The 6,818-nt window shown below is 47.7% G+C and overlaps 1 long non-coding RNA gene across 1 annotated transcript in view; it reads right to left on the bottom strand.

Annotated features, from left to right (window-relative positions):
* Positions 1-303: 303 nt before the first annotated feature.
* Positions 304-6,818, bottom strand: part of Zfp652os (zinc finger protein 652, opposite strand) — a 12,649-nt gene continuing 6,134 nt past the window's right edge. The window contains exon 2 of the long non-coding RNA NR_045780.1: positions 304-713. This is a non-coding gene — a long non-coding RNA (zinc finger protein 652, opposite strand). The remainder of the gene's footprint in view (positions 714-6,818) is intronic.

Here is a 6,818-nt window from a genome sequence, read left to right on the forward strand (position 1 = left end):
GTCAGACCACATAAGGCTCACTGTGACCCTATTAGATCGAACACACCCTTCTGCCTACAATTCCTCCCCTACTTGCTTTCTCTCAGTGATCCAAAGAATCCAGAGCAGACCCTCGAGGCTGATTAGATACAACAGGAGCTTCTGGGGGATTTTCAGGGCCCTACCACAAGTTTTTATTCTGATTGCCCAATAGTGTCTCTCCTCATCCCCAAAAGCATCCCTTCCTGTCCCCAGTAGTGTCCCTTCCCATCCTCAGCACACAAATCTCAGGAATGTCACTGCCAACATCTGAACAACAGCATGAACCTTTTCAGGAGAAACCTTTTCATGTTTATAGCCAATTCATTTGACAGACATATATAGACTAGAGGCTATGGGCCAGGTACAGCGACAGTCGCTGAAATAGCTCTTTTGATGTTGGGGGAAAGATAGGCCTGTTGCCGTGGGGTGAGTGAGGGGCACGCGTGAGCAGGGCAGGTAGACAGTGACGGAGACAGATGTACTGAGGGTCAGATGGAGCAGGGCTCAGGGCTTCCCCAAATCCCGCTCTGCCACCCACCATGCTCTCCTCCAGCTTTCCTTCCTGGGTTCTTCACATCACCCAGCGTGCCTTGCTGGGAGGAATGGAGAATGGTCACATGGCATGTTCCCATAGGCACCACATTGTTCTTCTGCAGTGGAAAAAGTTCCTCCATCCCTGCAGTCAGCATCCTCTGGAAGTGATACAGGAAACAGACAACAGAAATCAGAGACTAAAGAATCTGTGTTTTGTTTTGTTAAAAAACAAAACAAAAACAGCTGGGTGGTGGTGGCGCACGCCTTTAATCCCAGCATTTGGGAGGCAGAGGCAGGTGGATTTCTGGGTTTGAGGACAGCCTGGTCTACAGAGTGAGTTCCAGGACAGCCAGGGCTACACAGAGAAACCCTGTCTTGAAAAAACCAAACCAAACCAAACCAAACCAAACCAAACCAAAAAACCCTTTGGAGACTGGGCTTGGTTAGTAAAATGTGTGCCAAACAAGCCTGAGGACCTGAATTCAATCTCGAGCCCAGAGGCTGTCTGGGGTTTGATGGTCAGCCAGTCTAGCCAAGTCAGTAAGCGCTAGGTTCAATGAAAGACCCTATCTCAGAAACTCAGATGACAAATGACAGAGAAAGACACTCCGTGTTGACATGTGGCCTCCACACACGTGTGTGCGCATGAGCATGCTCACCTCACACACACACCCTTTAAACAATGGAAGTTATGAAGGGCTACACAAGGCCCCCACTATTCCACCTCTTTAGGAAGCAATAGCTCTCATCCCCTGACCCAAAGGGCAGTCATCTTGTGGGGCAAGAAGTCTGCTGTTGGGCTGGTGAGATGGCTCAGTGGGTAAGAGCACCCGACTGCTCTTCTGAAGGTCCAGAGTTCAAATCCCAGCAACCACATGGTGGCTTACAACCATCTGTAATGAGATCTGACTCCCTCTTCTTCTGGAGTATCTGAAGACAGCTACAGTGTACTTACATATAATCAATAAATAAATCTTTAAAAAAAAAAAAAGTCTGTTGTGCTTGGCTTCCGCTACAGGGGCGAGTGGCTCTCCTGGGTGAGACCTGTTCATGAAGGAAGGCTCTAACTCCCAGTGTGGTTGCTTGATGTGGGGTGGATATTTAACCAAGCTAATCAGAAGAAAAGTCTTCCAACTGCCTCACCAAGGCAAGATGCTACAGATCTCTCCTTCTCTCTTATCTGCCCCAGACCACCTGGCAAGTTATGAGACATTCTCTACTCTGAATGCACAGCTCCCGTAAACCAACGTAAGCAAGTCGCCTTTGGGTCTGATCACCCCATTTCCTTAAGCATAAATGTTCAGATGGATAATTTTGAAAGGATGTGATAACAGGGGAGAACGTGGGAGTCAGAACATGCTTGACTGGTCTCCGAGTCCTCTCATAATTGGGGCTGTCCCCCACAACTTGGTGACTCTGCCTCCAGGGAACCTTGGCCCAGGGGTAGAATTCCTGGTCATGAAACTGGGATAGCTCTCAAAAATGCTAAGAGAGACGCTGCTATGCTTAGGAAAGCAATCCTTTTTAGGGCTGCCTGGCAACAGCAAAAAGTGGGGCTATGCAGTGAGATAGGTGTGAGAAATAACACGGAGGAAATGCTGCCCTACGTGTGGAGTTTCCCAAATCAAAGGGTAGGTCATTACAAGTGTAGAGCCCTTCCCCTCCTCTCTTCCCTTCTCCCTTTTTTTCTTCTATTCCTCTTTTCTCCTTCCTCTTCCTCTCCCCCTCCCCTGGCATTTTGCTTCCCTGTGGAATTGAACAGAGTCCCTACATGAGGAAACCTCTTTGTCGTTCACAGCCAAGCACACCCTTTACCTATCTAGCTTTTATTCCAGCACGCCTCAGCTCAGCCTCAGGCCTTTTATATCACCTTGCCCAGCTAGTCAAGCCCTGGTTGCATGCTCCTTTCTCGGAACTCTAGTTCCATTGCATAAATAAGGCTTGCCTTTTGATATGTTTGACGACACACACCTGATGTTTGTGTGGATGGCAAGACCATTTCATTTTAGTCCCTTAAAGCACTGAGCACAGGGATGAGCCCTCATAGGACTTGATGGAGCTCATTAAACTCGGGAGAATGTGTCCTGAAAGGTGGCCGCCAGAACAGTGAAGGTGGAGAAACATCTCATACAACATCAGTTAGATTCCTGATAGACAGAATCCACACCTTCAGATGCACCACAGTGGGGCAGGCTGGAGGCTGGAGGACATCTTTCACAATGCCATGGAATTCAATTATCTGTGGGGAAGCCTTCGGTCCAGGCAATTCCAAACAGCAGTGTGCACCTTAGTCTTGCGCGCGCCCAACTCGACCAGCAAGAATGAAGCTGCAACAGGATCCTTCTGCACAGGTTTATTGGGAGAGCTTGATTGCAGAGGTGAAGAGACCCCAAGCCCAGAACTGGTGCTGCTTATATAGGCCTAGGAGAGGCGTGTCTCACACCTGGATTGGTTATGCACTATGCCTCATTTGCATGTTCCTCATCTGATTGGCTACTCTCTCTCTCATTACCTCACAGAACCTCATTAACATGCCTCATTTGCATGTCTCACATCTGATTGGTTATATTCTCAGTACCTCATTAACATGCCCGGGCCAGGCAGTGACTTGGCAAAAAGCTTTACTGCATATGTACACATTGGTTGTTTGTCCAAACTTATGCGTGGTGGCCAGCAGTAGCCAGCACCACTCTGCAACGGCACATGTGGCTTCCCACACCTTAGGAAGAAACTGGGAATCCGAAGCACGTCTGAAAGCTTTCTGTAGGATTGTCAACACGGAAGAACTCACCCGAGACTAAAGACCAGCGTGAATGTTGGCGACATAAGGAACATGACAGATATTGCTCTTTATAGTGAAGCTGTCTCCAGAATCACTTCTCAGTCCGAGGAATTGAGAATTGGAGAGGAAGTTGTATATACATTGGGGACTGTTGGATTATTATAATCTCCTCCTCCTCCTCACCCGCCCCCTCCTTCTCCTTCTTTGGAATGGATCTCATGAGTTCTGATCCTCCTGCATTCATTTCCTAAGTGCTGGGATTACAGGCGTGCACCACCACACTTAGTTTATACACCATTGGGGACCAAACCCACAGCTTTCTGTGTGCTGGACAAGGATTCTACCAGTTGAGCTGCATCCCAGTCCAGAACCTTTTTTTTTTTTTTTTTTTTTTTTTCTTAAACCTGAAGCACCATCTCCTTTATCCTCATCTCTTGTTAAAGAAGAAAGTAGTAGTTTACCCAGGGAACATTATTGGTGGGAGTATCACACTAATGGGCCAGGGCACAGTGGAAGTCAAGGAAGAGCCCTTGTACTTGGTAGCCTCCATTTTATGGCGGCTAAAGGATACCAAAGAGGAAAGAGGAAACCCTAGCCTCCTCAAATAGCCTATAATCCAGGGAGGCCCTGCTTTAACCAGACTGAATACAAGATGTAGCAGAACACAAAGGAAGTGGCCCAAGGCCCTGTGGGGGAAGTAGGGAAGGCTTCCCAGAGGAGGCGGTCATTGGAGCTCTCAGCCAGGTAAACAAGTACAGATGGGGTGTTCCAGGTGGAAGATGTGGCATGGGTGAACACTTAGACAAAGGAGCATGGCCTGTTGCAGATGCTGGAGATGTTCAACGTGTGCAGCATTAGAGGAGTCAGGGGTAAGTGAAGTTGACCTCACATTTGGGCACGTCCCGAAATGCCTTGCAAAAGAGTTTGGATTTCCACGGTAAGCTATGGAGAGCTGGATGTATTTCCTATGGCTGCTCTAGCAAATCGCCACACACCAGGTAAGATGAGAAGACACACATGTGAAGTCTCACTGGGCTGCCGTGGGCTACTAGGGAGAACTGATTCCTTGCTGGCTCACTTCTGCTTCTCCCGGCAGCCCACAATCCTCAGCTCACATCCTCCATCTTCACAGCCAGCATCACATGGTTTCAATCCTGTTTCCCTAACTGTATCTCAGACTCCAGCACTCTTCTGCCTCTGTCTTCACGGGGCTCCAGGGATGGCACCAGGTCCATTAGAATTAGTACAAGCACCACACCCGTGAACTCTGTCACCTTGCAAAATCCCTTTTGCAATGTAAAGTGGCAGATGTAAAGGTTCAGAGAAGTGGGTGTGGGCCTTTGGGGGGGGGGTCACTATTCTATGCATACACAACAGGAAACAGTGAAGAAACCAGAGTGAAGCTTGAGGTGTCTGGTAGCACAGCAGGGTGGCTCAATGAGATGGTTGTACGGTCTAGAGGGATGGCTCAGTGGTCTGCTCTTACAGAGGTCTGGAGTTCAAGTCTTAGCACCGATGTGGTAAGTCACAATCAGCTATAATTCCAGTTCCAGGGGGATCTGAGCCTCTCCTCTGGGCACCAGGTATGCATATGGTGCACATGCATACATGTGGGCACTCATGGTATCCACACTAAAAAAAAAAAAAAAAAAAAAAAAAAAAGTCTTGGGGAAAGAAAAAAAAAAAAAAGAAACCACTGGTGTGGGCTATGACGACACCAGTGGGTTGTTTTTTTTCTTTCCCCAAGACTTTTTTCGGAGTATGGTCTCTGTACTTGGGTTTTCTTGTCTATAAAACAGACAAAAATACCTTGCTTTCTCCCTAGTTATTCAGGTTATATGGGGTAGCAGTGATGAAAGTTAGGACAGGAGGAACCCTTCAGTAAACTGCAAATATCTTGCTCAGTGCTAAAAACAGAACCTAGCCCACTATAAGGCTCATCAGCATAGGAAGGAAGGAGACACTCGAGCAGAGCACTAGGGAATCTCTGCATGAGAACACGAGATACTATAATCCTCCGGATGAGGCTCGCCTGCTTCCTCTGTTGGCAGAAGGAAACAAAGGCTGGAAGCTGCCTACATCTGTTCTCCTTTCTGCTGAGATTTGTTCTGGATGTTAAAGAGTAAATGATTTCTTTGTTTGTATGTTGAGACAGGGTTTCTCTGTAGCTCTGTCCTGGAACTCATTCTGGAGACCAGGCTGGCCTGGAACTCAGAGATCTGCCTGCTTCTGCACACTAGGTTTGCCTGGAGCTACAATGTAGCCCAGGCTGGCCTCAATCTCCTGGTGACCCTCCTTCCTCAGCTTCCCAAGTGCTGGGATTACCAACATAAGCTGCCACTACCAGCTATGGATACTTATTTAATTCTTCAATGCTATTTATTTATCCCCCACCCCACCCGGAGATTTCTGCAACACTGTGGGTGACATTCCGCCGGGCTGTTTGAAGACTTGGTAATGTTTCAGCCAGATACCCAGTGTGCTAATTTATACTCGACTGGTTTGGTAGTGACCCGTTCTGGTTTCCTAGATGCCCTTTCACGCCTTCGGTCATCTACTCTACTTTGTCCCCACTATGGCACCAACAGGCTCCTTGTTCTCTTTCCTTTTTTTGGTTTGTCTTTCAAGACAGGGTTTCTCTGTGTAGCCCTGGCTGTCCTGGAACTCACTCTGTAGACCAGGCTGGCCTCGAACTCAGAAATCCACCTGCCTCTGTCTCCCAAGTGCTGGGATTAAAGGCCTACGCCACCACTGCCCAGCTCTCTTTCCTTTGTTGATTTCTTCTCTAAGTTCCTCCACGGATACAGATCTAGGGGTTTGCCTATCAGTAGGGTTTTCAAACAAAACAACTCGGCCAGTGAAGTTTGGATTTCAGACAAACAATGCATAATTTTAGTGTAAGTATATTCCAAACAGTACTGCCTGTCAAATAGTGCATTACTAACCCGTTATTGGATTAAGTGCGACTTTCCATTCTGTAGCATCACCATGTAACCTTTCACTCTGTTCTCTGATACCGTTTACAAGGCAAACTGACACTCAAGTCCAGACAATTTCAGTGTCCTCATTACATAGTAACCCAGAGGAGAGAGGGAAGAGGATGGTTCTGAAGGGATGGTGGCCAGATTGGGCTCTGGTCCCTGTGGTCTCATGACACAGACCCTCTGCTGCCCGGCTCTGTGCTTCACAATACACACAGGCAAGCCCCACTTCAGCCTCCCTACCTGAAGTCTAAAGAGCACCCAGGATACTCATTCTGTTGAAGTATATTGAGATTGCTGCTTGGCTTTCTTTTGTAAAAGAAACATGGCACATATGTGTAAAATCCCACACTTGGAAGGCTAAGGCAGAAGGATTTCACGTTTGACTCCAGCCTGAACTGCACAGAAAGACCATCTTTCAACATGGAATCAATCAATCCATCTGTATGCCATACAAAGCATGTTCTACATTGCAGCCTGGAATAATGCCGACTCTCCCC

The sequence above is a fragment of the Mus musculus genome, chromosome 11, assembly GCF_000001635.26.
Source record: "Mus musculus strain C57BL/6J chromosome 11, GRCm38.p6 C57BL/6J".
Lineage (NCBI taxonomy): Eukaryota > Metazoa > Chordata > Mammalia > Rodentia > Muridae > Mus > Mus musculus.